This window comes from Eubalaena glacialis, chromosome 14 (assembly GCF_028564815.1).
Source record: "Eubalaena glacialis isolate mEubGla1 chromosome 14, mEubGla1.1.hap2.+ XY, whole genome shotgun sequence".
Lineage (NCBI taxonomy): Eukaryota > Metazoa > Chordata > Mammalia > Artiodactyla > Balaenidae > Eubalaena > Eubalaena glacialis.
The window spans coordinates 89,096,901-89,123,903 of NC_083729.1; the positions used below are offsets into that span (position 1 = coordinate 89,096,901).

Sequence of the window (27,003 nt, forward strand, 5' to 3'; positions counted from 1 at the left end):
TTCTACGTCCTTGTTAAATGTTTCTTGCATTTTGTCTATTCTATTTCCAAGACTTTGGATCATCCTTACTATCATTATTCTGAATTCTTTTTCAGGTAGACTACCTATTTCCTCTTCATTTGTTAGGTCTGGTGTGTTTTGACCCTGCTCCTTCATCTGCTGTGTGTTTTTCTGTCTTCTCATTTTGCTTATCTTACTGTGTTTGGGGTCTCCTTTTCACAGGCTGCAGGTTCGTAGTTCCCGTTGTTTTTGGTATCCGTCCCCAGTGGCTAAGGTTGGTTCAGTGGGTTGTGTAGGTTTCCTGGTGGAGGGAACTAGTGCCTGTGTTCTGGTGGATGAGGCTGGATGTTGTCTTTCTGGTGGGCTCGTCCACGTCTGGTGGTGTGTTTTGGGGTGTCTGTGGCCTTATTATGATTTTAGGCAGCCTCTCTGTTAATGGATGGGGCTGTGTTCCTGTCTTGCTAGTTGTTTGGCATAGGGTGTCCAGCACTGTAGCTTGCTGGTCGTTGAGTGAAGCTGGGTCTTGATGGTGAGATGGAGATCTCTGAGAGATTTTCACCGTTTGGTATTACGTGGAGCTGGGAGGTCTCTTGTGGACCAGTGTCCTGAAGTTGGCTCTCCCACCTCAGAGGCACAGCCCTGATGCCTGGCTGGAGCACCAAGAGCCTTTCATCCACACGGCTAAGTACGTGGGGATTTTCTTGCCTTTTGGGAGGTCTGACGTCTTCTGCCAGCGTTCAGTGGGTGTTCTGTAGGAGCAGTTCCACGTGTAGATGTATTTCTCATGTATCTGTGGGGAGGAAGGTGATCTCCGCATCTTACTCTTCCGCCATCTTGCCCCTCCCTCCTATGTTTTATTTTTAAATTTTTTCTTTATTTTTTATTTAATTATAGTTAATTTACAATGTTGTGTTAGTTTCAAAGGTACAGCAAAGTGATTCAGTTATATATGTGTGTGTGTGTACATATATATATATATATATATACACACACACATATATATTATTTTTCAGATTCTTTTCCATTATAGTTTATTATAAAATATTGAGTAGAGTTCCCTGTGCTATACAGTAGGTCCTCTTTGGTTATCTATTTTATATATAGTAGTGTGTATATGTTAATCCCAAACTCATAATTTATCCCTCCCCCCATTTCCTCTCATCCAGACTTTGAAAATGTAGTGTGTGGATACAGTCATTTTTCTTTTTAAATGTAAAATGAAAGCAATAGAGTCAAGACTGTGAAAAAGGGGTAATGTGTCAGAATAGGAGGTGATACGCAGTACCTGGCACTAAAAATGATAGTTATAAAAGCCATGGAATAGCATAAAAAACCACTTGTGATGTAATGTTAAATCAGAAGAGATTACAAAGACATATGTGCCTAGAAAAAAAAGAGTAGATGGAAATATTCCAAAATGCCAACAGTGATGGGAATTCGGCTGCAAGATCATGAAGAATGTTTAAGTCTTTTCTTTTTTCCTTCTTATCTTCTGTATCATGGTTATATTTTCCATAACAAAATATTTAAAAAATCTGTACTCATTGGAATGTTTTGAACCTTCCTACAAACTTAGTGACACTAGTTAACTTGTGTCAAAGAACAACCAAAGACAGTGTTTTCATGTAAAATTTAATGGCACAGTAAGTTGGGCACATTTATTGAGCTGTTACTCATATTTAGAACTTGACACATAGTAAATATATCATCTTACCTTATTAAAAAACAGTGACTTCCACATTCACTGAAAGAGCTGAAAACCGCACCCAAAGTTCACAGATATATACAGTGAGGCTCTGTGAATAGAGTAACCAAGAAAGGTGTTGAAGTTTGCAGATGTGAATTCTAGTTTTGGATTTGTCCCTACTGGCCCTGGTTTCCTGTTTCAGCATCTCTGGGGTAGAGTCTACGGTAGGGTCCCTCGGCCTGATGGCTTCCAGGTGTACAGATATCAATCCCCTCGACCTACGGGCAGGGTGGAGGGCTTGGCTGGTCTTCTCTGGCCAAGAGCAGCCCTTGTTCTCATTTTCTCTGAGTGCCATGGTGGGAGAACATTTGGAAAACATTGCTCTGGAGGACAATCTCGAGAGTGACCGCCCTCCTTGTATGAGAAGTTATGCTTCTACCAGGGCAGCTGAATTCGCAGTCTACCATCACACTTAGGGTTCACAGAGGACATCTTAGTCAATTGAGACCCTGACATTTGTTTGGTTTTGTCCTCCACCCATGCTTTTGCTTTTTGTGTGCCTTGTCCTGTACTTACAAAATGAGGTTTGGGAAGTAAGAATAGGACTTTAGATTTGTCTCTTGTTACATTTCCTATTGTTAGATTTGGCCATGGCTCCATCCTCATGGGATCTTTTGGGATCCTGATTTGCTCACTCCGTGAATTCAAAGTCCATTTTAAGTGCTGGTCTCCCATCACGTGGTGAGCTGGGCCCTCATGTTGTAGAACTCACCCTGCAACTCCCAATTCCCTTCCCAATCTCTGGCTTGGGTTTGTGGCCCTCTGTTGTCCTGCACGCGTGACCCCTGGAAATATTACCACTTCCACACTCTCTGGGGTTTTTTTGCCCATGCTCACTTGGTAATTTTTTTTGGCTTCAGATTTCAGTTTTGCTTTTTAATCCTGAATTTGCTTTTTTTGGCAGGGGGGGGAATATATCCCTTCCAACCACCCTTACCTCCTCTACTCTTGACTTGCTGCAGCTGGAGGGTGACCGTGAACTTGTCCACATCCATCCTAGCTGCCTCTTTCCTGGGGGGGACCAAGTATGGCACCCGAGGTTGTCTACTGGTGACCACTCTTCACATTAACCCATTTGTCATGGAGTATGGGCGTTTAGGAGAGTGTCCAACTCTACTAAGTGTATTCTTCATCTTGCTTACAAGAAAGAGGTTTGAAATGCTTTCATGAAATCCTGATTCATTAAATTCACAGTATTCTGCCTAATCTCCACCTCTCTAACCCCATCGAATACAAGATTAAATGAGCTTCACCAGACTTGGTTCATTCTTAGTCACTTCATGCTTTCTCTTAGTGATCATGGCTTCATTGAGTGCTAAAGACGATCGCTGTAATAATTCATCTAGAATCTTTCCTGTTCACTAATCTGTGCTTGCACAACCCCTCAGACCCAGTGATGGATGTGAGAGCTGTCTGGAGGTAGGCAGTATTAAGGGTTAAGTATTAAGTATTCTCCTAAGAGGCTTGGTAGGAAGCTGGAAGACAGAGTGTGACTTAGTGGTCTGGGAGAGTCATGGAGATGATCTGATCTGTTTATGTGTCATTGCCTGGAACAGGAGTGAAATCAGCCAGATCCTCCCGGGGCATAACCAAAAGGTCACAAGGCAGCCATTGTGTATAGCATGTTAACTCTTTAGCTGAAAGGGACAAGGGTTAAACTAACAAAATGTGCCCCTGGAAGGCACTTCAGAGAACATTTAGATCAGTGCTCCTCAAACTTTACCGCTCACATGAGTCACGTGGGGAATCTTATTAAAATGCTGATTCTGATTCAGTCGTTCTGGGGTGGGGCCTGAGAGTCTACATTTCTAGTGCATTCCTTGATGATGTCTCTGGCCTGTGGGCACACTTTGTGTAGCAAGGATTTAGATTATACTGTATTTTTTTCCAGATGTAGAAACTGAAGTGCAGAGAGGCAAAGTGGTTTCCCCAAAGCCACATCCGTGAAGTTAGAGCAGCCTCTTTCATCCAGGTCTCCCGGGGCCCAGGTCTAACTACAAAATTAATTACCAAATTGCTGGACCTAGTAAAGCAGGGTTTACCACCCTTTCTTAAGGACCCGTAGTATGTGGCAGGACAGGCAAGGTCAGATTCCAGGTATGGACATGCTTGCCTGAAGGCACACACGCAAGCACACACATGCACACATAGGCACATGCATGCACACACACGCACACACACGTTGTATGTGCTTTGCATTCTCTTTTCTCATCGATTATGATGTGTAGGAAACACGTGGATTAAGGAAACACATGGAGCAATGGGTTACAGTCACATTAAAGATATTCTTAAATGCAGATCCATTCTGAATGTGTAAACTTTTCCATAAAAATATTATGGGAAAATATATGAGTTATTTCTGACCTATTAAGTATAAATACAGATGGAGTTCTGCAAAGACCATGTCGCTGACAAAATCGCATCATAATGACGTCTCCTGAGAGTTTCCATGGTAAAAGCTGCGGGCTTGGCTCAGTGAGTGCTGTGCTCCGGACTTTGTAAAGGACATTGGAGTTTGGAGATTTTCCATGAACTTCTGGTACTGAATTTTTATTGCCAACTGTGACAATTTGTTTTCCCTGAACTCTGTCGGGTTGGGGGGGGGGACTAAGCAACTGACAAAACCCAGGCAGGAGTGTGTGTGTGCATGTGTGTGCGTGTGTGTCTCCTTGTTGAGAAGCGGGAAAGAGGAAGGGAGACGTTGTCTGGAGTGGAAAAGAGGGTCAGAAAAATCCTGGAAACAAAATCTTTCCTCTCCACTAAATGTTCAGTAAAGATAAACTGATTAGGGAAAACAAACTCCTATTTTGGGGCAAATACCTAGGGTGGGTTAAGCCTGCTAGTGTCTTGTCCATGGCCTCCCTATCAACTGGGTAGTAAGTTTCTTGGGGACAAAAGCTGGGTCTTCCTGATCTTTTGTTGTTGTTCTTCTTCTTCCAAAGAGCATTGAGAGGGTCTTGCCTTCAGTGGAAGCCAGAAGCATCTTCAGTGAAATATCATTCACCTTCCAGCATTAGTAGCACCTGGCCAGCAACATGGGGGGTGCTAGTGTGTTTCTAAGGATCTAACGGCTCAGACCAGCAAGGCTGCCCCTGGAGCTGGGGGTGGATTAGGCCCCCGAAAGCCTCTGCTACTCCACATTGGAGGAAGGGTGGAAAGTTCTCCCAGCCCCCGACATTTGAGGGTATCTCAGCTTTTTTAGCAGTCTGTTGACGCACCAGATGGCCTAGGCCTGAATAGTCACGTGATAGGTAGGCTAAAAATGTCAGCAAAACCTCTACAGGAACGTTGCCTTAACCTCAAGACCATTCTGCTTATTCTTAATGTTGAAAGTCCTGTCTACCGCTCAGGTGGAAACATTTGATCTCTCAATTAAAGCTCATTAGTCTACCAATTAGTCACAGCTACTTGTAATCATTGGGCATGGGAAAACATTCTGGGAGGCCCTCTGGAAAGGATACCAAGAAGGGTGAGGAAATTGCACTCTCCCTGAGTACATACTCTCTGTTCACAAATATTGATAAGTAGCACAGGTCCCTGGAAAGACTCAAAGAGCAAGGCCAGGTTGGGCTCCACCCTGCCTGGCTGAGGGAATCTTGGGGAAAGTACTTACCTTTTCCATGCCTCAATTGCCTTATCTGTAAAATGGGCTTAAAGAACTTACAGTTCCTAGAAAAACGCCTGATACATAATGAGTGCCCACCCTTGCTGTCTCTCTGTTATTATCATGGAGAGAAGACTTGGATTCATAGCGGGGAGCACCACCCCAGGGTGCAGTAGGGGGCACGCATGAGTGAACCGTGGTGAAGACCAGAAGTGCGGGGAGGGGGACGAAGAGGAGGGGGAGTGTTGTGCGTGTTGTGACATCACGTTCAAGAGGACAAGGGGAGACGGGGCAGGGTGGTGGCTGCAGAGCACGTGCAAACACAGGTTTGAACGTTGTCTTCTGGAGAGAGTGGTGGCCCATCCAGGTTGGCGCGGGGGGTTCTTTTAAAGGGCAGTGGGGAAAGGCGGAAAGGTATGCGGAGGTAGCTGCTGGAGGGCCTTGGATGCCAGGAGAGGAGCTTTGGCCATTTTGGTCCTTGCGCTGCAGACTTTGAGTACGGCTCTGATAGGTGCGGCCCGTGCTGTGTTGAGAACATGAATCGGGATGCCGGGCGCAGGAGGGGCCGTGAGAGAAACAGAAGAGGGATTCGGCAGCACAGTCTCTCGGGGGTGGATCAGGCTGCGGCGAATGGAAGCCAGAGGCTCTGGCTACATTTCCCCGAATCCTCCCTGCCCTGATGGATTTTGAGCCCAGGGGTGACCCTTGGGTCTCCTCGCCTCCAGGATGCTGAGAAGAGATCCCTGCAGTGTCCCCAGGGCACATGGCAGGGGCGGTGGGCACAGTAGGAAGAGGCCCTGCGTCTGAAACATGCAAAGACCTGAATGAAAGGTCCTGCAGCATCGCCAGGAACTCCCATCTGTGGATGTCATTACAAGAGGCTTGGGAGGTTGGCAGAAGAGGGAGGGCATAGGAGACCCCAGGCCTGGCCTGGACTGGTCCAGATTCTGATGACAGGAACTGTGACAGACGGGACGTCTGTGGGCCAGCCTTGCCCAGGTTTATGGCTCAGTCATTTGAGAAGAGAGACACAGCCTGTGAACTGTTAGGAGAGAATGCTCCGTGGAGAGTGTGGTATTTCGAAAGGGCTTGGCACGTTTTCTGAATGCTTCTGGCTGCCTGCCGGGCTCAGAGTTTCCTGTTTCTAGTTCCCCACATGTGTCACAGCTGAGGATTAAAGCCCTAAGAGGCATCACCGGAGCCCACTTTCTCCTTTCTCTCAGCCTCTGCGCAGCTGGGTCTCCTGACAAGCTGTGAGGCATCCCTCTCCTATGTACAGACCAGACCCAAAGCTCTTTGGGAAAGAAAAACGCAATTAGCAACTCCATCCCGGGCTGACTTCTAAATGCACTTTTGTTTTTAATAACCACCTTCAACTCAGCGGGCTCCAACCAGGGAAAGAAACACTGCGGGCTGACCCTGACTTACCACCTCCCTCGGGGCCAGCCGTTCCCAAAGCCTCCAACCATAAGGAAAGGGGACGGTAAGATGATTGATTTGCACTTTGGTTTTCGTTTCTGTATTTTTTTCCCCTCCTTTTCCCTTTGTTTACGTATACACTGATGAAGTATTTAAGAGGGGCAAATGGAATCTGATAAAACTGACAATGTCATGCTGTTTGTTGAGACAAGATTTGAAGGATTTCTTGGAGTTATGTCGCTCTGTAGGCATATTTAAACCTGTGTGTCTGTGAGCCCTATTAAAAGATCACCTATGATTACATATGTTTTATTCCATGGAAGATTTACTATGAAATATGTGGGAGATATATTTTATGACTACATACTACCTATAAGTCATCAATAGTTATGTGTCTTTTGGTAAATCACGAGGTTTAACTGAAGGATATTGTAAAGTCCTTTTAAAATGCTGTAGTAGATGTTAGAATTAAGACATTTTATGACTTTCCTTTATGCTTCTACAGTTCTAGAGGGGCATAACCTGGGCCTGTGTTTGGGTGAAGGCATTGCATTGCTATAAACAGACATCACCGATTGCATTTAAAATTATAATATATTGTATTAGCAAGATTTGTGCATGCTTCCTTCCATAAGAGCTTACAATGGAATCTTTTTTTTTTTTAACATCTTTATTGGAGTATAATTGCTTTACAGTGGTGTGTTAGTTTCTGCTTTATAACAAAGTGAATCAGCTATACATATAACATATATCCCCATATCTCCTCCCTCTTGCGTCTCCCTCCCATCCTCCCTATCTCACCCCTCTAGGGGTCACAAAGCACAGAGCTGACCTCCCTGTGCTATGTGGCTGCTTCCCACTAGCTATCTATTTTACATTTGGTAGTGTATATATGTCCATGCCACTTTCTCACTTCGTCCCAGCTTACCCTTCCCCCTCCCCGTGTCCTCAAGCCCATTCTCTATGTCTGTATCTTTATTCCTGTCCTGCCCCTAGGTTCTTCAGAAACTTTTTTTTTTTTTTTGGATTCCATATATATGTGTTAGCATACGGTATTTGTTTTTCTCTTTCTGACTTACTTCACTCTGTATGACAGACTCTAGGTCCATCCACCTCACTACAAATAACTCAATTTCGTTTCCTTTTATGGCTGAGTAATATTCCATTGTATATGTGTGCCACATCTTCTTTATCCATTCATCTGTCAATGGACACTTAGGTTGCTTCCATGTCCTGGCTATTGTAAATAGAGCTGCAGTGAACGTTGTGGTACATGACTCTTTCTGAATTATGGTTTTCCCAGGGTATATGCCCAATAGTGAGATTGCTGGGTCATATGGTAGTTCTATTTTTAGTTTTTTAAGGACCCTCCATGCTGTTCTCCATAGTGGCTGTATCAATTTACATTCCCACCAACAGTGCAAGAGGGTTCCCTTTTCTCCGCACCCTCTCCAGCATTTATTGTTTGTAGATTTTTTGATGATGGCCATTCTGACTGGTGTGAGGTGATACCTCATTGTATTTTTGATTTGCATTTCTCTAATGATTAGTGATGTTGAGCATCCTTTCATGTTTTTGTTGGCAATCTGTATATCTTCTTTGGAGAAATGTCTATTTAGGTCTTCTGCCCATTTTTGGATTGGGTTGTTTGTTTTTTTGATATTGAAGCTGCGTGAGCTGCTTGTATATTTTGGAGATTAATCCTTTGTCAGTTGCTTCATTTGCAAATATTTTCTCCCATTCTGAGGGTTTTCTTTTCATCTTGTTTATGTTTTCCTTTGCTGTGCAAAAGCTTTTAAGTTTCATTAGGTCCCATTTATTTTTGTTTTTATTTCCATTTCTCTAGGAGGTGTATCAAAAAGGATCTTGCTGTGATTTATGTCACAGAGTGTTCTGCCTATGTTTTCCTCTAAGAGTTTTATAGTGCCTGGCCTTACATTTAGGTCTTTAATCCATTTTGAGTTTATTTTTGTGTATGGTGTTAGGGAGTGTTCTAATTTCATTCTTTTACATGTAGCTGTCCAGTTTTCCCAGCACCACTTACTGAAGAGGCTGTCTTTTCTCCATTGTATATTCTTGCCTCCTTTATCAAAGATAAGGTGACCATATGTGCATGGGTTTATCTCTGGGCTTTCTATCCTCTTCCATTGATCTATATTTCTGGTTTTGTGCCAGTACCAAACTGTCTTGATTACTGTAGCTTTGTAGTATAGTCTGAAGTCCGGGAGCCTGATTCCTCCAGCTCCATTTTTCTTTCTGAAGATTGCTTTGGCTATTCGGGGTCTTTTGTATTTCCATACAAATTGTAAATTTTTTGTTGTAGTTCTGTGAAAAATGCCATTGGTAGTTTGATGGGGATTGCATTGAATCTGTAGATTGCTTTGGGTAGTATAGTCATTTTCACAATGTTGATTCTTCCAATCCAAGAACATGGCATATCTCTCCATCTGTTTGTAACGTCTTTAATTTCTTTCATCAGTGTCTTATAGTTTTCTGCATACAGGTCTTTTGTCTCCTTGGGTAGGTTTATTCCTAGGTATTTTATTCTTTTTGTTGCAATGATAAATGGGAGTGTTTCCTTAATTTCTCGTTCAGATTTTTCATCATTAGTGTATAGGAATGCAAGAGATTTCTGTGCATTAATTTTGTATCCTGCTACTTTACCAAATTCAATGATTAGCTCTAGTAGTTTTCTGGTAGCATCTTTAGCATTCTCTATGTATAGTATCATGTCATCTGCAAACAGTGACAGCTTTAATTCTTCTTTTCCGATTTGGATTCCTTTTATTTCTTTTTCTTCTCTGATTGCTGTGGCTAAAACTTCCAAAATTATGTTGAATAATAGTGGTGAGAGTGGACAACCTTGTCTGGTTCCTGATCTTAGAGGAAATGGTTTCAGTTTTTCACCACTGAGAATGATGTTGGCTGTGGGTTTGTCATATATGGCCTTTATTATGTTGAGGTAAGTTCCCTGTATGCCTACTTTCTGGAGGGTTTTTATCATAACTGGGTGTTGAATTTTGTCAAAAGCTTAAACCATTAGCCAGACTCATCAAGAAAAAAAGGGAGTAGACTCAAATCAATAGAATTAGAAATGAAAAAGGAGAAGTAACAACTGACACTGCAGAAATACAAAGGATCATGAGAGATTACTACAAGCAACTATATGCCAGTAAAATGGACAACCTGGAAGAAATGAACAAATTCTTAGAAAAGCACAACCTTCCAAGACTGAACCAGGAAGAAATAGAAAATATAAAGAGACCGATGACAAGCACTGAAATTGAGACTGTGATTAAAAATCTTCCAACAAACAAAAGCCCAGGACCAGATGGCTTCAGAGGCGAATTCTATCAAACATTTAGACAAGAACTAACACCTATCCTTCTCAAACTCTTCCAAAATATAGCAGAGGGAGGAACACTCCCAAACTCATTCTACGAGGCCACCATCACCCTGATACCAAAACCGGACAAAGATGTCACAAAGAAAGAAAACTACAGGCCAGTATCACTGATGAACATAGATGCAAAAATCCTCAACAAAATGTTAGCAAACAGAATCCAATAACATTAAAAGGATCATACACCATGATCAAGTGGCGTTTATGCCAGGAATGCAAGGTTCTTCAATATATGCAAATCAATCAATGTGATACACCATATTAACAAATTGAAGGAGAAAAACCATATGATCATCTCAATAGATACAGTGGAATCTTAAAAGCTTGAGCATGGTGGTGGTTGTTGTTGTTGCTGTTTGTTTTTATTTTTATTGGGCTCTGAAAACTTGGTCCCTTTGCTGGGCCTAGGGAATCACTCAGACACTAGGACTGGCCATCACCCCCAGAGCAGAGGCCTGTATAGCTCAGTGAGCCCTGGTCAGCCAGCACTGGTTTGAGCATGCTTTTTCAGAGGCTTTGAAAATGTTACATCTGGAGTTGCAAGGAAGACTGTTGGCTCTCAGGGTTTGGTCAACATTGCCTTGTATTTCTTATTGGACACCCTTGACCACCCTTGTCCAATTTCTTATTGGACACCATTGCCTTGTATTTCTTATTGGACACCCTTGACCACCCTGACCTTGTCCTCTTATTGGACACCCTTGACCTCATTATGTCCTATAATAATGTTGTTGTGTGAAAGAATAAGAAAATGGGACAGAATCTGAGATATTAAAGAAAGGAAGGAAGAAAACAAAAATGAGGTTAACCATTCAATTCAATTCAACTTAAAACTTCCTCTTGCTCTTATGCCAAATGTGACTTTGCACTGTGGGTGTGAGGGTGTGAAGGGCTGGATGGTGGGAAGGACATTTCAAAAGGTGCAGCGAGTAACTAACTGGTTTGGTGAATCACCATGTCCACCCACAGGCGACTGGAGGCCACCATGTGTGTGCTGGAGGCTGGGGGGAAATCTGTGCTCACTGGAAACGTGTGGATAGTTGGGGAAAGGGAGGAGACATACCATCTGGAAGGAGTAGGGACACTTCTCGAGATGAATTTGATCTTCCTAATAGTGGTGATGAATTTTATTTTATTTTTATTTATTTATTTAAAAATGTATTTTTTAGAGTTTCTTCAACATTTATTCCAATTTGCTTTATATTATTATACTTCTAATAGTTTTTCACAGTTATTTAAATTTAAAAGTTAACTTATAAATTAGTGCATTTTATTTTTTTAAAAATTTTTATTGGAGTGTAGTTGATTTAATGTTGTGTTAGTTTCAGGTGTATAGCAGAGTGAATCAGTTACACATATATCCACTCTTTTTTAGATTCTTTTCCCATATAGGTCATTACAGAGTGTTGAGTAGAGTTCCCTGTGCTATACGGTAGGTTCTTATTATCTATTTTATATATAGTAGTGTGTATATGTCAATCCCAATCTCCCAACTTATCCCTCTCCCCTCCTTTCCCCCCAGTAACTATAAGTTTGTTTTCTACATCTGTCGCTCTATTTCTGCTTTGTAAATAAGTTCATTTGTAACCTTTTTTTAGATTACACATATAAGTGATATCATATGATAAAAAGGTATTTTTTATTGAAGTATTGTTGATTTAGAATGTTTCAGGTGTACAGCAAAGTGGTTCAGTTATACACATATATCTATTCTTTTTAAGATTCTTTTCCATTATTGCTTATTACAAGATATCCAGTATAGTTCTCTGTGCTATACAGTAGGACATTGTTGATTATCTATTTTATATATAGTAGTGTGTATCTGTTAATCCCAAATTCCCAGTTTATCTCCCCCCCCCTTTCCCCTTTGGTAACCATAAGTTTTTTTTCTATGTAAGTCCATTACTGTTTTGTAAATAAGTTCATTTGTATCATTTTTTTTTAAGATTCCACATATAAGTGATATAATATGATATTTGTCTTTCTCTGTCTGACTTCACATAGTATGATAATCTCTAGGTCCATCCATGTTGCTGCAAATGGCATTATTTCATTCTTTTCTTATGGCTAAGTAATATTCCATTGTATAAATATACCACATCTTCTTTATCCATTCATCTGTCGACGAGTAGTGATGAATTCTAAAAGATGCTTATGGCCTGTCTCTACTCAACATTCAGTTGTATTTTTAAAAAATTTATTTTATTTATTTATTATTTTTGGCTGCATTGGGTCTTCGTTGCTGTGCACAGGCTTTCTCTAGTTGCGGCGAGCTGGGGCTACTCTTTGGTGCGCTGAGCAGGCTTCTCATTGCGGTGGCTTCTCTTGTTGTGGAGCATGGGCTCTAGGCGCGTGGGCTTCAGTATTTGTGGCGCGTGGGCTTCAGTAGTTGTGGCTTGAGGGCTCTAGAGCACAGGCTCGGTAGTTGTGGCACACAGGCTTAGTTGCTCCGCGGCATGTGGGATGTTCCCGGACCAGGGCTCGAACCCGTGTCCCCTGCATTGGCAGGCGGACTCCCAACCACTGCACCACCAGGGAAGTCCCAACATTCAGTTTTTAATCTTTAACCTACAAACCCTTTTGGGCACTGTTAACATGCTGAGGAGAGAAATTCCACAGGCGAGGTCGTGGAGTGGCTATGATCCACTTCTAAAATACAGCCTTTAAAAACGTACACAGACAGCACATGCTCATGGTCAAAAATAAAATTAAAAAAGAATACATAGAGATAAATGAAAAAGGTGAAACGTAAAAACCTAACATTGTGAGATAAATACTGTTAGTATTTTGGTGGGTATGGTTTTCTCTGAACACATTTACAGTTTTGAAAAAACATGCTTGTGCTCTACATGATGTTTTATCACCTGCTTTTCCCTTTCAGCAATGTGCTGTGAGCATTTGGCCATGCTAATGAATTTCTTCCTACAAAAGCTTTTTAATCACATTACACAGATGATTTGTTAAATCGTGTTGGTATATTTGATTTTTTTCTTTTCTATTATTAACATTCCCCAAACTAACATTCCTATAGGGAAACCTATGCATCTCTTCCTGATTATTTCCTTGGAATAAATTCCCAGAGGTCAAAGGGCACGAGCATATTTGAAGCTCTTGCTTCTGTTACTAAATTTTTCTAGGAAAGTACTAGTCATGTATACTCCCTTCAGCAGTGTATGGACATCCTTTTCTCACACTTTCACCAGCACTGGGTTTTTCACCTTTTTTTTTTTTTTCCTAAAGTGTACTAATCTGATAACTGGCCAAGAGTGTTTTGTTGTCTTAATTTGCTTCAAGGACACTTTTTGTGAAACCTTCTGGCTTCCCATTCTGCCCCTTTGGGTTCAGCTTCTTGTATTTTTTTGGTTACATTATCAAAACAATCCTCTCTCACAGTAACTTTTGCCAACCTAATTTCTGAGGCCTTTGACCTCATTTGATGTCTCTCAGCAAGTCCGCCCAGGGTGTGTGGGAGTCGAATTCTTTTGCTCTGACTTCTTAATTTACCATTTGAGCAACTGAGAGCAAACCTCAGTCTTTATGATTTTATCTCCTTTCACCTCTACAATTTAGAGGTAAGGACTGACTTTCCACTCCACCACATGATCCTACTGGGAAGATAAAGAGAAAAGCTAGAGGAATGTTCTTTAAATAGAAAGAAAGTAAAAATACCAAATGGTACTATTACTAGTGTTAATATGAAGTTTATTTATAGCCTCACCTTATAGAGTATCTAGTTTTGGGAGAGCTGGGTGCTGACATTTTGACAATGTCTTCTAATTCTAAACTTGGAAAGTTGTGCGTGTTACAACATGTTTCTTGGTTCCCAGGTTCAGTAGCACATGGACATACTTTAGATTAAAAACAGGTTTTATTTTGTTGCCTATCTATCTCATCTGCACGTGGGATAATATGCCATTCTTCTCATATTGCGTTTTCACCATCCACTTGCTTTACTCTGATCCCCAGTGAGAGCTTCTGAAAGGTAGGGACTGATTTTATGTGTTTCTCTCTCTCCTGGGCCGGGTTTGGGGTCTGACACCCCGTGAGGGCTTGATGAACGTTTCTCGCATGAGTCAGCGGAAGGGAGCTAGGAACCTTTTTACCCAACTCTGCAGGGAAATGAATATCCCTAAAAGGAATTACAGAGGATTTAAAAATGGAGCTTTATCTGGGGCATATTGATTGTTTCCTTGGTTTAGTTTAGTGTGGGTTGGTTTCTGTTTCTACTGAGTAAGACTTTAACGCTCTTAATGGATGTTAAGCAAATGAATACAAACCCAGGGTAGAATCAGGAAAACGGAGATCGCAGCTTTTGTAAGTGCAAGTCCCATGGACTTGGCATGTATGGAAAGCTTTGCAGGAGGTACAGGGTTTCACTCTGACCCTCAGCTCAGTGGTCGGTTGTTAAAATTGGGATCAAATGAACATTTAGCAATGGTTTGAACCTGGTATTGAATAAGTAACGATGATGGCAAATAACCAATAGAGCACTTTCTACGTGTGAGACCTGGTTCTAAGTGCCCTGTGTACGAGGTAGTCTTTATTATTATCTTACTTTGCAGACTAAGAAATGTAAGTGCAGGGATGTGATTTGCTTAAAGTCACATCAGTACTTAGTGCACGACTGGGATTCATGACACGGTCTCATTCTAGGGAGAATAAATGAATAAAAACACATAGTTTGTGTGCTTTTGAATAGATAACGCACAGTTTAAAAGGCTTTAAAAAGGTTATTCAGCAAAGTCTTTCCCTCTTTCTCACCAGTAGGTTGATAGTTAATAGTTTCTTCCACCTCTTTGACACTGTATTAGTCAGGGTTCTCTCTCTGGAGAACCAATAGGAGATTGATATATATGTAGATATGTAGGTATCGATATAGCTATATCAATCTCCTCTTGGTTATATATGTGTCTATCTGTCTATGTGTATCTGTCTAGGAATAGACTTATTATAAGGTGTGGATTGGCTTATGCCATCATGGAGACTTGAGAAGTCCCAGGATCTGCCGTCTACAAGCTGCAGACCAAGGAAAGCAGATGGTGTAGTTAGAAGGTTGAGAGTTAGAGAGCAATGGTGTAGACACCTGTCTAGTCTGCAGGCCTAAGAACCAGGAGTGCCAAGGGCAGGAGAAGATCGACATCCTCACTCAAGTTGTCAGGCAGAGTTAATTCAACCTTCCTCTGCCTTTTTGCTCTATTTAGGCCCCCAAAGTATTGGATGGAGCCCATCCACACTGGGGAGGGCCATTTGTTTTACTCAGTTCACCAATTCAGGTGCTAATCTCTTCCAGAAACACCCTCACAGACACACCAGCTATCTGGGCATCCCATGGTCCAGTCCAGTTGACACATAAAATTAATCATCACACATGCCAATGATGTACACTCATCTGTACCTGGTTCCAAATCTGCATCTAACGAGCTGCTTTTTAACCTTTTGCTGACTAATAAGTTGTTTGCAGTCTTTTGCTATTACAACCAATGTTGCAATGAATAACAAACAGCCATGCCTGTGTCATTTTGCAGAAGTGCTAGCGAGCGTATTTGTTGGCTAAATTCCTAGAAGTGGCACTGCTGGGTCAGAGGCTTGTGTGCACTTGTGATTTGTCCACCCACCTCCTATCAGGTTATAACAGTTAACACCTCTGCCAGGAATGTTTGAGAAAATGTTTCTCCACACGTCTGCCGACACAGTATGCTAGCAAACTGTGTTTTTTGTTTTTTTGTTTTTTTTAGCTTTGGTGATCTTATAGGGGGAAGAGGTTAACTCAGTGTGTTTTCGAATTTTTCATATCTCATATCATAGCTGAGGGGTTTTTTTTAGACTATTTTTTATTTTTTAAAATTTTTATTGGAATGTAGTTGATTTATGATGTTGTGTTAGTTTCAGGTGTACAGCAAAGTGAATCAGTTATACATATACATATATCCACTCTTTTTTAGATTCTTTGCCCATATAGGTCATTGCAGAGTATTGAGATGAGTTCCCTGTGCTATAAAGTAGGTCCTTATTAGTTATCTATTTTATATATAGTAATATGTATATGTCAAGCCCAATCTCCTAATTTATCCACTCCCCCTTATCTCCTGGTAACCATAAGTTTGTTTTCTACATCCATGACACTACTTCTGTTCTGTAAATAAGTTCATTTGTACCCTTTTTTTAAGATTCCACATATAAACGATATCATATGTTTGTCTTTCCGTGTCTGACTTACTTCACTCAGTATGACAATCTTTAGGTCCATCCATGTCACTGCAAATGGCAATATTCCATTCTTTTTTATGGCTGAGTAATATTCCATTGTATACATGTACCACATCTTCTTTATCCATTCCTCTGTTGATGGACATTTAGGTTGCTTCCATGTCCTGGCTATTGTAAATAGTGCTTCAATGAACACTGGGGTGCGTGTATCTTTTTGAATTATGGTTTTCTCCTGGTATATGCCCAGGAGTGGGATTGCTGGGTCATATGGTAGTTCTATTTAGACTTTATTTTTTAAGAGCAGTTTTAAGTTTACAGCAAAATTGAGAGGAAGGTACGGAGATTTCCCATATACCCCCTGCCCCACACGTGTATAACCTGCTCCATTATCAATATGCCCCCCTCCCCAGAGGGATACATTCGGTACAACTGATGAACCTACACTGACACATCATTATCACCCAAAGTCCATAGTTCACCTTAGGGTTCACTCTTGGTGTGGTACATTCTATGTGTTTAGACAAATATAGAATGACGTGTATGCATCATTATAGTATCATACAGAGTATTTTCACTGCCCTAAAAGTCCTCTGTGCTCTGCCTGTTCATCCCTCCTCCCACCCGCCCCCTGGCAACTACCGATCTTTTTATTGTCTCTATAATTTCACCTCTTCAGAATGTCATATAATTGGAATCATACATTATGCAGCCTTTTCAGATTGGCTTCTTTTGCTTAGTACTATGCATTGAAGGTTTCATCATGTCTTATCATGGCTTGATAGCTCATTTCTCTTTAGCACTGAATGATATTCCATTGTCTGGATGGACCACTGGTGATTTATCCATTCCCCTACTGAATGATATCTTGGTTGCTTCCAAGTTTTGACAGTTATTAATAAAGCTTCTATAAACATCCATGTGCAGGTTTTTGTGTGGATATAAGTTTTCGACTCCTTTGGGCAAATACCAAGGAGAGTGATTGCAGGATCGTACTGTAAGAGCATGTTTAGTTTGGTGAGAAACTGTCAGACTGTCTTCCAAAGTGGCTGCACTGTTTTGCACCCCCTCCAGCAGTGAATGAGGGTCCCTGGTGCTCCACGTCCTTGACAGCATCTGCCATCAATGTTGTGGATTTTGGCCGTTCTAATAGGTGTGTAGTGGCATTGAGATTGTTTTAAAACTGGCTGTGATCATAACGATTGTTTTTTGAGCCTCGTGGGTGTCCAGCCATGGGACGCTGCAGTAGGGCAGGGCACACAGAGGGGCCGGGCAGTAGCCCGAGTCGAGTGTGTGATGAGCGTCGTGAAAGACACAGACAGCTGCTGAGACAGTGGCTAAGGGGCTGGGTCTATGTTACCTGGTGATGGGGGGTCCTTGTGAGGAGGCATGAGGTCTGAGGCAGAGGGAACAGCGGCATTTGAGCCCTGCAGGGGGGCAGGAGAAGGTCTGTATGCGGGGGGCCGAGTGAGTGAGAGGGAGCCTGGAGATGGAGATGGGGCCAGATCACGGTGGTGTAGACAGAGATGGGGCCAGATCACAGTGGTATAGACAGAGATGGGGCCAGATCACGGTGGTGTAGACAGAGATGGGGCCAGATCACGGTGGTGTAGACAGAGATGGGGCCAGATCACGGTGGTATAGACAGAGATGGGGCCAGATCACGGTGGTGTAGACAGAGATGGGGCCATGGTAAGGAGCTTGGGTTTTATTCTGAACTTCCCAGTCACAGGCTGGGGAGATGGTGCCAGAGTGTGTACAGTCTTACCTCCCAGACCACGAGTGCTCACCTATGTGATATTAGGGAAGCCCAATGCCTGTGCCCAAGCACTGTGGGACGTCGTTGTATTTACCATGAGAGATGGTGGCAGGGTGGACATTTCCACAGGGCTGGCACGCAGGACACTGTGCTGTCTCGCCCAGCCCTGAATTCCTGGGTGTGTGACAAGCGACAGGTGCTATGCCTGAACGTGGTTGTGGAGACATTACACAGGCATGCGCTCTGCCTCTCCCGGGAATGAAACTAGGTGTACAAAGGGCGTTCTCGCTCATCCCCTCAAGCTTTGCTAAATTAACTGAGGGTTTTGAGAAATGATTCATGAGTGTCCAGTCGGGCTGGGCCCTGTGCTCGGTGCTTCCAGTGTTGAGAGGAGGAGGAGGTGGAGGAGGACGGCAAAACACAGAGGAAGAAAGTGAGCAGCGGCTTCTTACTTTCTTACTTACAGTTTCGAGACAGAATTAATGTCAGTGATCAAAAGGTAGGTGGAGGGGGCAGCAAAGAGGCCCAGCCGCTTCTGGTTCCAGATGAGAACTCGGGCCTTGCAGACCACTGCGGGGACCTGTTTGGTGCTGGGGAGTCCATGGGGCTGGAGCTTCTCTTATATCCTTCTCTGGAGGTGCAGGTAGGGGGTTCCTTCTATCTTTAGAGGTGAAGAATCAAGAGCTTTCCTCAAGGCCACGGGGTGGGCCAAGGATGGAGCTGGGACTAGCCCCTGATTCTGAGCTCTCTGAGGATGCTCTCCAAGCATCCCCAAAAGAGCAAAATTCCTCAGCCTCATCATTGGGGAAGGCCTGGAGGAGAGGCTCTCTCTCTGCCCCACATCCTCTTTCACTTTGGCCCCTCTGGTTCCATTATTATGGGGCTGCTTGGCTTCCGAGCCTGTAGCATTGGCAGGCCCCTGCAGAAGGGCTGGACCACACCCTCACGTGCCTGATGGTTAAGGCTCTAAGCCCAGAGGTGCTTCTATCTTGTGAAGAAACATAGGGGACCGAGGTCAAGTATTGTTGGTTGGGCTCTCAGGCCCCTATCTAGGGCACAACTGGTCATTTGTGGCCATAGCAGAGTGGGGATTAGCGCGCGCGTGTGTGTGTGTGCAGGTGGTGTGCCTGGATGAAGGCTTCAGGACCCGCCGGCCCAGAAGACGTGTTCAGGGATGCAGGTTTCCATGGAGATAGGACCACCTGGGCAGGAAGTGGGACAGCTGTGAGATCAGTTAACACCTCAGCTAGCTTTGCTTCCTGGTCCAGGGAGAAGAGGGCAGGGTTTGCTCCGGAGGAGAAGGGACTCCACAGATGAGTTCCAGATGCTCAACTCAGACAGAGCGGCCCAATCCAGCACAACATGGGGTGGGGTTGGGACTTGTCCAGTGATAATGATAAGGAGGTAAAAGAGGCAGCCAAAGGAATACTTACAAGGCAGCCAAAGGAATACTTACAAAGGAGAAGTCCAGAAACATATTTACAAAACTTGAACGGCATCTATGCTAATTGCAATTAAAATAAATATTTTAGGATTCATAGATTTTCAGGCTCTTGGTTTTCCAATATCTGTGTTCAATCTGTTCATGACAATGACTAACATTTCAGTGAGAATATTAGCAAGTTGGATGTCTGAAGGCTTCAGACATTCTCCGAATCAATGAACAAATGAATGGTGATGTTGCTATAGAACTAGGCGATGGTGTGATTTTGTCTTTTGTGGAGGTTTGCCTTTTTTATCATTTGAGGGGAAATTATTGGAAGTGGACACACTTATACGTGATCCTCTTTTTTCTGAAGATGCTGAACTTCTTGGCTGAGGTAAGCAGTGTTGGTTTTTTTGACTGTATCCACTCAGCCACTTATGCCAACAATATATTCCAGCATGGCTGCAAACCCAACACATTCCACAGCCATGAGTATGACCCCAGAGGTTGATGTGGTTTCCCTCATTCAATTCCTGGACTTAGTGAGAGGGCAGAACTTGACTGGAGATCATGGGACAACTTTTCTCAGACCATTTATTACCTGGATTTCAACTGTTGGCTCTTCGACCTCTTCGCTCTGGGCAGATCTGCTGCCGTCCTGAATGAACCAGGCTCAGCTGTCATCTGGCTGCTCCTGGCGATGTCTGGGTGCTTTACAGACATTACCTGTGCTCTGTACACAGGTTTTACTGTTTTCAATTTGTCCCAAAGGAGGATGGGGGGCAGAGCTAGCAGATTTAGGCAGGTACCATCTCCAGATGGTGGCAGATGGATGACAGAGTCAGGATTTGAACCTGGGTCAGTTGGGCTCCCAAACCTCTTCACGTTTCATTGTGCTGATATGATAACGGGACCCAAAGAAGGGAAATGCTAGTCGATGAATAATTCTTTTTGAGATGTATTTGAACTCATATTTGTATGAGTTGAAAGCTGAAGCTTTCAGAGTTCGTTCACGTGAGGAACATGATTAAGGCTCCCTTCTACCATTTCTTATGGGAATTTATCATCCAAGCTGGCACATGTTACCTGTAAGCTAGTTTTTAAAGAAGGCATTATGTACAAGGGTTATTTTCTAGCCTCTGAAATGGTCTGTAGATAATATTTAAGCTACAACCAATACAATACATATTATAAAGTAAAAATTCAACTATAATAGGAACTCAACAGATATTTCTCTGGAAGGATTAAACATACCCTGCCTGAAATAGGTGGGAGAAACCTAGTTTCACAGATTGTATCATCTATCTCTTAATGAATAATCTGTACATCAATAAAAGAACAGATAACAAATGTTAATGAGTATGTGGAGAAAAGGGAACATTTGTGCACTGTTGGTGGGAAAGTAAATTGGTATAGCCACTTTGGAAAACAGTATGGAGGTTCCTCAAAAAATTAAAAATAGAACTACCATATGATCCAGCAATTCCACTACTAGATATATATCCAAAGGAAATGAAATCAGTATCTTAAAGAGATACCTACACTTCCATGTTCATTGCAGCATTATTCATAATAGCCAAGATATGGAAATAATCTAAGTGTTTGTCAACAGATGAATGGATAAAGAAGATGTGGTACACACTGGACATACAATAGAATACTATTCAGCCATGAGAAAGGAAACCCTGCCTTTTGCAAGAACATGGAAGAAGCTTCAGGGTATTAAGCTAAGTGAGATAAGACAGACAGAGGAAGACAAATACTGTACGATATCACTTATATGTGGAATCAAAAAAAGCTGAACTCAGAGAAACAGAGAGTAGAGTGGCATTTGCAGGGGCTTCGGAGTGAGGGAAATGGGGAGATGTTGGTCAAAAGGTACAAACTTCCAGTTATAAGAATAACAAGTTTGGGGATCTAATGTTCAGCATGGTGATTGTAGCTAATATATTGTATCACATACTTGAAAGTCACTAAGAGAGTAGATCTTAAATGTTCTCACCACAAAAAAAGAAGTGGTAATTATGTGATGGGATGGAGGTGTTAGCTAACACTATGGTGGTCATATCTGACAGTATAAAAATGTATCAAATCAACACGTTGTACACCTTAAACTTGCACAATGTTATATGTCAATTACATTTCAATTAAGCTGGGAAACAAACAAACAAAATAATAACCTGTTAAACAATATGCAAAAAATCACAGCATTTCTTTCCTAGGGGGAAAATATATGATTCTAGTCCGAGGTGTTAGAATGGGTACTTTGACTTGTTGATTTAAAAAATCTCATGTGATACGTGCCATGACAACCTCTTTTGAACAAATTTCCCTCAAGGTTTAAGCACTTCTCTAGATTATCACAGTGGGTTACTGAGCTGACTCATAGGGAGAAGGAGAGGTTACATTTTTGCTATTGTAATAATGTGGGAAATTACACCCCACATCACTCAGCACACTTGAATATTTCTCATCAACCTCGAATTCTGAGATTTATTTAACTGCAAGATCAGAGTTCTAGATTTTCTTTCCCAGTTGAAATGTTTAAGAAATTTAGGTAACGTGACACAGTATATAAAAACTAGGTTCATAGGAAAGTGAAAAATGCTGGGAGGGTGGCGGAGGAGGGGTGGTGGAGACAGACACTTCCTTTAGTCTGGAACTGATGTCTGGATCATGAATTATTGTTCCAGGGAAACCTGCTGTGTGTGAATAAACCCCTGAAGTTGGACTCTCTTCCTCTGCCTGGCCCCTGTCGGCCCAGTCGGTGTAGAAAATGGCGTTGCTGCATTAGGGGACCCACTCAGCTACGTACAAATAGAACAGACGTCTACTGACTATGATCGCCCTCTGTGATCTAGGCCAGCCTTTGTCCATCTTGATTGCATGTTGGAATCACCTGGGGAGCCTTAAGCACTACCGGTACCTGGGCCCCACCGCCCAGACGTTCTGATGGCATAGGTCTGAGATGCAGCAGACCTGGGCAGAGGGATTTTTAAAAAACTCTCCGGGTGCAGGTGGTGTAATGTGGCCTGAGAATCACTGACCCGGGAAATAGACAGCCGTAATTTCCGTAATTTACCCAAGTCAACAAGAAGCTGGCTAGAACAAGGCTGTCCTGAGTGATTGCCAAATCCCTCTGCTGGGGGAATTTAGGTCCATTTCCCAGAAAACTTTGTTCTTGAACATGATCACAGGTTCTCTGTCCCGTCCGTGTGGTCTGAATTTTCTAAGGGACAGTGGGTGTAAGTAGTGTAAATGGAGCCGCTTTCATTTATTCGGCAAAGATTTAAACATCTGCTCTGCTCAAGCTGTGGTCAGTAAGGGAAAGAGCTTACCTTTCAGCATCTGATGAGTATCAAGGAGAGAAGAACTCAGCCATATGGAGTCCGGGGTGCTGGTGCCACCAGGGACGGGGAGGTGAAGCCAAGGGCTCAGAGGAGGTGGAGATAGTCACCCATCGCCACTGGTTGGAGGGGTGGGAAAACCCTAGAATGCCCTCTGAAAGGAGCATACAGTATTGAGGATGGGCCTGGAAGGAGGAGGAAGAAGGATAACAGTCTGGGCAGAGGGAATGAGGGAACAATGGAGAAACTGGCAAGGAGACTGGTATGTGATTTGACCTCAGCCAAGAAGCCTCAAGGCAAGGAGGGGAACTTGTCAGAAAGATGGAGTCAGGGAGGCAAGGCGGGTCTGGAATGAGAGCCAGTGGTCTGGGCTTCATCCAGGGGAGTGGGAGCCCTGCGGGGGTGGGTTCTGACTGCCAAAGCCCAAGCAAAGGGCAAGTGGGGGTTCGCCTAGCACTATTTATCCAGCTAATCTGGATGCTTTAGAAGAAAAGTCTGTGTTGGTCTAACCATCTCATTTGACAAAGTGGGAAAAACACCCACGTAGGTTCCACACGTCAGTTTTGTGTCCACAGGGTGGGTGGGTTGTTGCATTAGGGTGGTTCAGACTTTTCCTGATTGCTGCCTTATTCATCTCTCCTCTTCTCTAGCTTTGAGCACAACTTCCTTTATTCTTCCCCAGTCCTCCTTCTGAGGGGGAAATTGAAGAGCTTCCCACACATATAATCTTGTTGTCTCAAGTGGTGACAGTGAAACTCTGAGTATAAAAAGATTCTCTGATCATTAAGAGGCCTGATGGTTCACACGGTATTTACTTCATTCTTGGCCACATTGACTCTTAAGTAAATATGGTAACTGCTTGTTTAAAAATTCTTTTCACAATACAATAATAACATGGAAAGGTCAGCCAGGTTTTGGCACAAATGGCCAACATGCTTCTGCCAATGATGTTTCTGGATTAATTTTATTGCTTCTAAATGTTCTTCAATGCATTTTGAGAATTTTATTTATAAGAAAGTGCTGTTAGTGGTTCTGTCTAAAAGGGGAGAGGAGGGAGAGCGATTTCCCTATAATTGAGATCACTTTGTCTAAGTCTGATTTTGAATTATCTCAGAGAACAGATTGGTGGTTACCAGAGGCAGGGGGTGGGGAGGGGTGAAATGGGTGAAGGGGTCAAAATGTGCAAAGTTCCAGTTATAAAATAAATAAGTCCTAGGAGGTAATATACAGCATGATAACCATAGTTAAGAATATTACCTTGTATATTTGAAAGTTGCTAAGAGGTTAGATCTTGTAAGTTCTTATCACAGGAAAAGACATTTGTAACTGTGGGTGGTGATGGTTGTTCACTAGACTTATTGTGATCATTTCAAAGTTAATACAAATGTCCAATCATTATGTTGTATACCTGAAACTAACATGTCAATCATATTTCAGTTTAAGAAGTATTTATTTGCATTGTGTTGGACACATTAGAGGATTCCTCCCCTCCCTCCAACACACACACACACACACACACACACACACACACAGACACAGAAGGAGGATGTTTATGGTCCTGAAAACTCTCGTGTTCACTTTTTCTCCCGTTGGCAGAAAAGGGTGAAATCACGTTAGCAGACTTTCTATGCTGGGTCCTAGTGTTTTCTGTATGACAAGGCTAACATTTTTCTAGATAAACTTTGCATGTCTATAGTTTCTCACTTCTGCTTCTTACCGTTCTCACATTAATTCATAACCCCATTGCAATAAGTGTTTGACCTAGTTTGAAAGAATCTGGTTGTAAAGGAAGAAGGAAAAAGCCACTTCTTAAAGGTAAGGCTTATTTATGTGTGAATCTTAGATGTGTGACATAGTCGGGAGATAAAATATTGAAAGGTCTTAGTTTTCAATGTTGGGCAGTGTTGTTTCATATCTGCACCTTTTCTCATCAAACCACAGGTCCAGTTTTGGACTGGGAAGGCATCCTTACTCCAGGCTTGAAACTGTAACACGTCCCCTACCTATCTTGGGGGACCAAAAATAGCAGCAAAAAGCACCTACTATGTGCCAACTACAGCAATAAGCACTTTACCTGTATGTTCACCATCCTGGCCAGGTGGGCTCTGGTTTCCCCATGTGACAGATGGGGAACTGAGGCTGACGAAGCACAATTGGAATGGGTAGAGCTGGAGGCACCTTGAGCCTCTCCTGTCTATGTGTTAATGCTGCTTGTGGCATCCCTGGCACATGCATTAGTGGCATCCCTGGCACATGCTTTAGTGGCATCCCCGGCACATGCATTAGTGGCATCCCTGGCACATGCTTTAGTGGCATCCCTGGCACATGCATTAGTGGCATCCCTGGCACATGCTTTAGTGGCATCCCTGGCACATGCATTAGTGGCATCCCTGGCACATGCATTAGTGGCATCCCCGGCACATACTTTAGTGGCATCCCCGGCACATGCATTAGTGGCATCCCCGGCACATACTTTAGTGGCATCCCCGGCACATGCATTAGTGGCATCCCCGGCACACACATTTTTTTTTTCACACACACACACACTCTGTTTTATTTTTACAAGAGATAAATAGACTGACACCAAGCATTGTAAATGGATGACCACAACAAAACAACAATGATTGCAATTACCAAACACGAAACACACTCCTACTATGTCATAATATTGACATTCAGTCCAGTAATCCTCCACTATAACAGCTCCTTTACATTGCAGTGAAAATTGATTTGTATATTCTTTGCCTCTGAGTCCTTGTGGGATTTTCTTTTTTTAAATTCAAACAGAAAGTCACAAAAATTATAATCATCCTCATCAGTTCACTCAGTCCCATGTAATTAATTTTTTTTTCATCTTGATCTTTTGTTAGCACTTTTATGAGTTCATCAGTTTTTCATTAGAGTTCTGAAAATGCTTATTCATTCACTTCAGCAGTACAGTTACCAGAAACCTGTACTTGTCAGAGTCTTTTCTATGAATTCCTTGAAGATGAACTCCTTTTATAGGAACATATTTGCAAAAGCATCAGAGTACACCCAGAACTGTCTGTAAATGACAAAAGACTTAAAAATGACCACAGTTAAAGATTTGATGAAAGTTCATAATAGTGCATTGACAAGGAAATTTAGTTATTTCTGAGATATACATTTTAAAGTAATAACTAGAATTATGACTTATAACATTATACCAGAACATATAAGATTTTTAGAAATTTCACGTAATGTCTGAAACATTTATATTAACATATTTCCATACAAATAACCCAATGAAAGTTTAGTATTAGTTGTTATGTTTGTTCGTTTTTTTATACTGCAGGTTCTTATTAGTCATCAATTTTATACACATCAGTGTATACATGTCAATCCCAATCGCCCAATTCAGCACACCACCATCCCCACCCCACCGCAGTTTTCCCCCCATGGTGTCCATATGTCTGTTCTCTACATCTGTGTCTCAACTTCTGCCCTGCAAACCGGCTCATCTGTACCATTTTTCTAGTTTCCACATACATGCATTAATATATGATATTTGTTTTTCTCTTTCTGACTTACTTCACTCTGTATGACAGCCTCTAGATCCATCCACGTCTCAGCAAATGACTCAATTTCGTTCCTTTTTATGGCTGAGTAATATTCCATTGTATATATCTACCACAACTTCTTTATCCATTCGTCTGTCGATGGGCATTTAGGTTGCTTCCATGTCCTGGCTATTGTAAATAGTGCTGCAATGAACATTGGGGTGCATGTGTCTTTTTGAATTATGGTTTTCTCTGGGTATACGCCCAGTAGTGGGATTGCTGGATCATATGGTAAATCTATTTTTAGTTTTTTAAGGACCCTCCATGCTGTTCTCCATAGTGGCTGTATCAATTTACATTCCCACCAACAGTGCAAGAGGGTTCCCTTTTCTCCACACCCTCTCCAGCATTTGTTGTTTGTAGATTTTCTGATGATGCCCATTCTAACTGGTGTGAGGTGATACCTCATTGTAGTTTTGATTTGCATTTCTCTAATAATTAGTGATGCTGAGCAGCTTTTCATTGCTTCTTGGCCATCTGTATGTCTTCTTTGGAGAAATGTCTATTTAGGTC

At 42.4% G+C, this 27,003-nt stretch overlaps 1 protein-coding gene and 1 non-coding gene across 6 annotated transcripts in view; one reads left to right on the plus strand and one right to left on the minus strand.

Moving 5' to 3' along the window:
• Window positions 1-6,575: 6,575 nt before the first annotated feature.
• The window catches only part of IL1R1 (interleukin 1 receptor type 1), a 94,325-nt gene continuing 73,897 nt past the window's right edge, over window positions 6,576-27,003 (plus strand). For all 5 annotated transcript variants that reach the window (XM_061211363.1, XM_061211364.1, XM_061211362.1 and 2 more), the window contains exon 1: window positions 6,576-6,834. The gene's annotated coding sequence lies outside the window, so the exon portion shown is untranslated. The remainder of the gene's footprint in view (window positions 6,835-27,003) is intronic.
• Window positions 10,584-10,667, minus strand: LOC133074832 (small nucleolar RNA SNORD86). Its single transcript, XR_009697239.1, has one exon. It is a non-coding gene; the product is annotated as a small nucleolar RNA SNORD86 (small nucleolar RNA).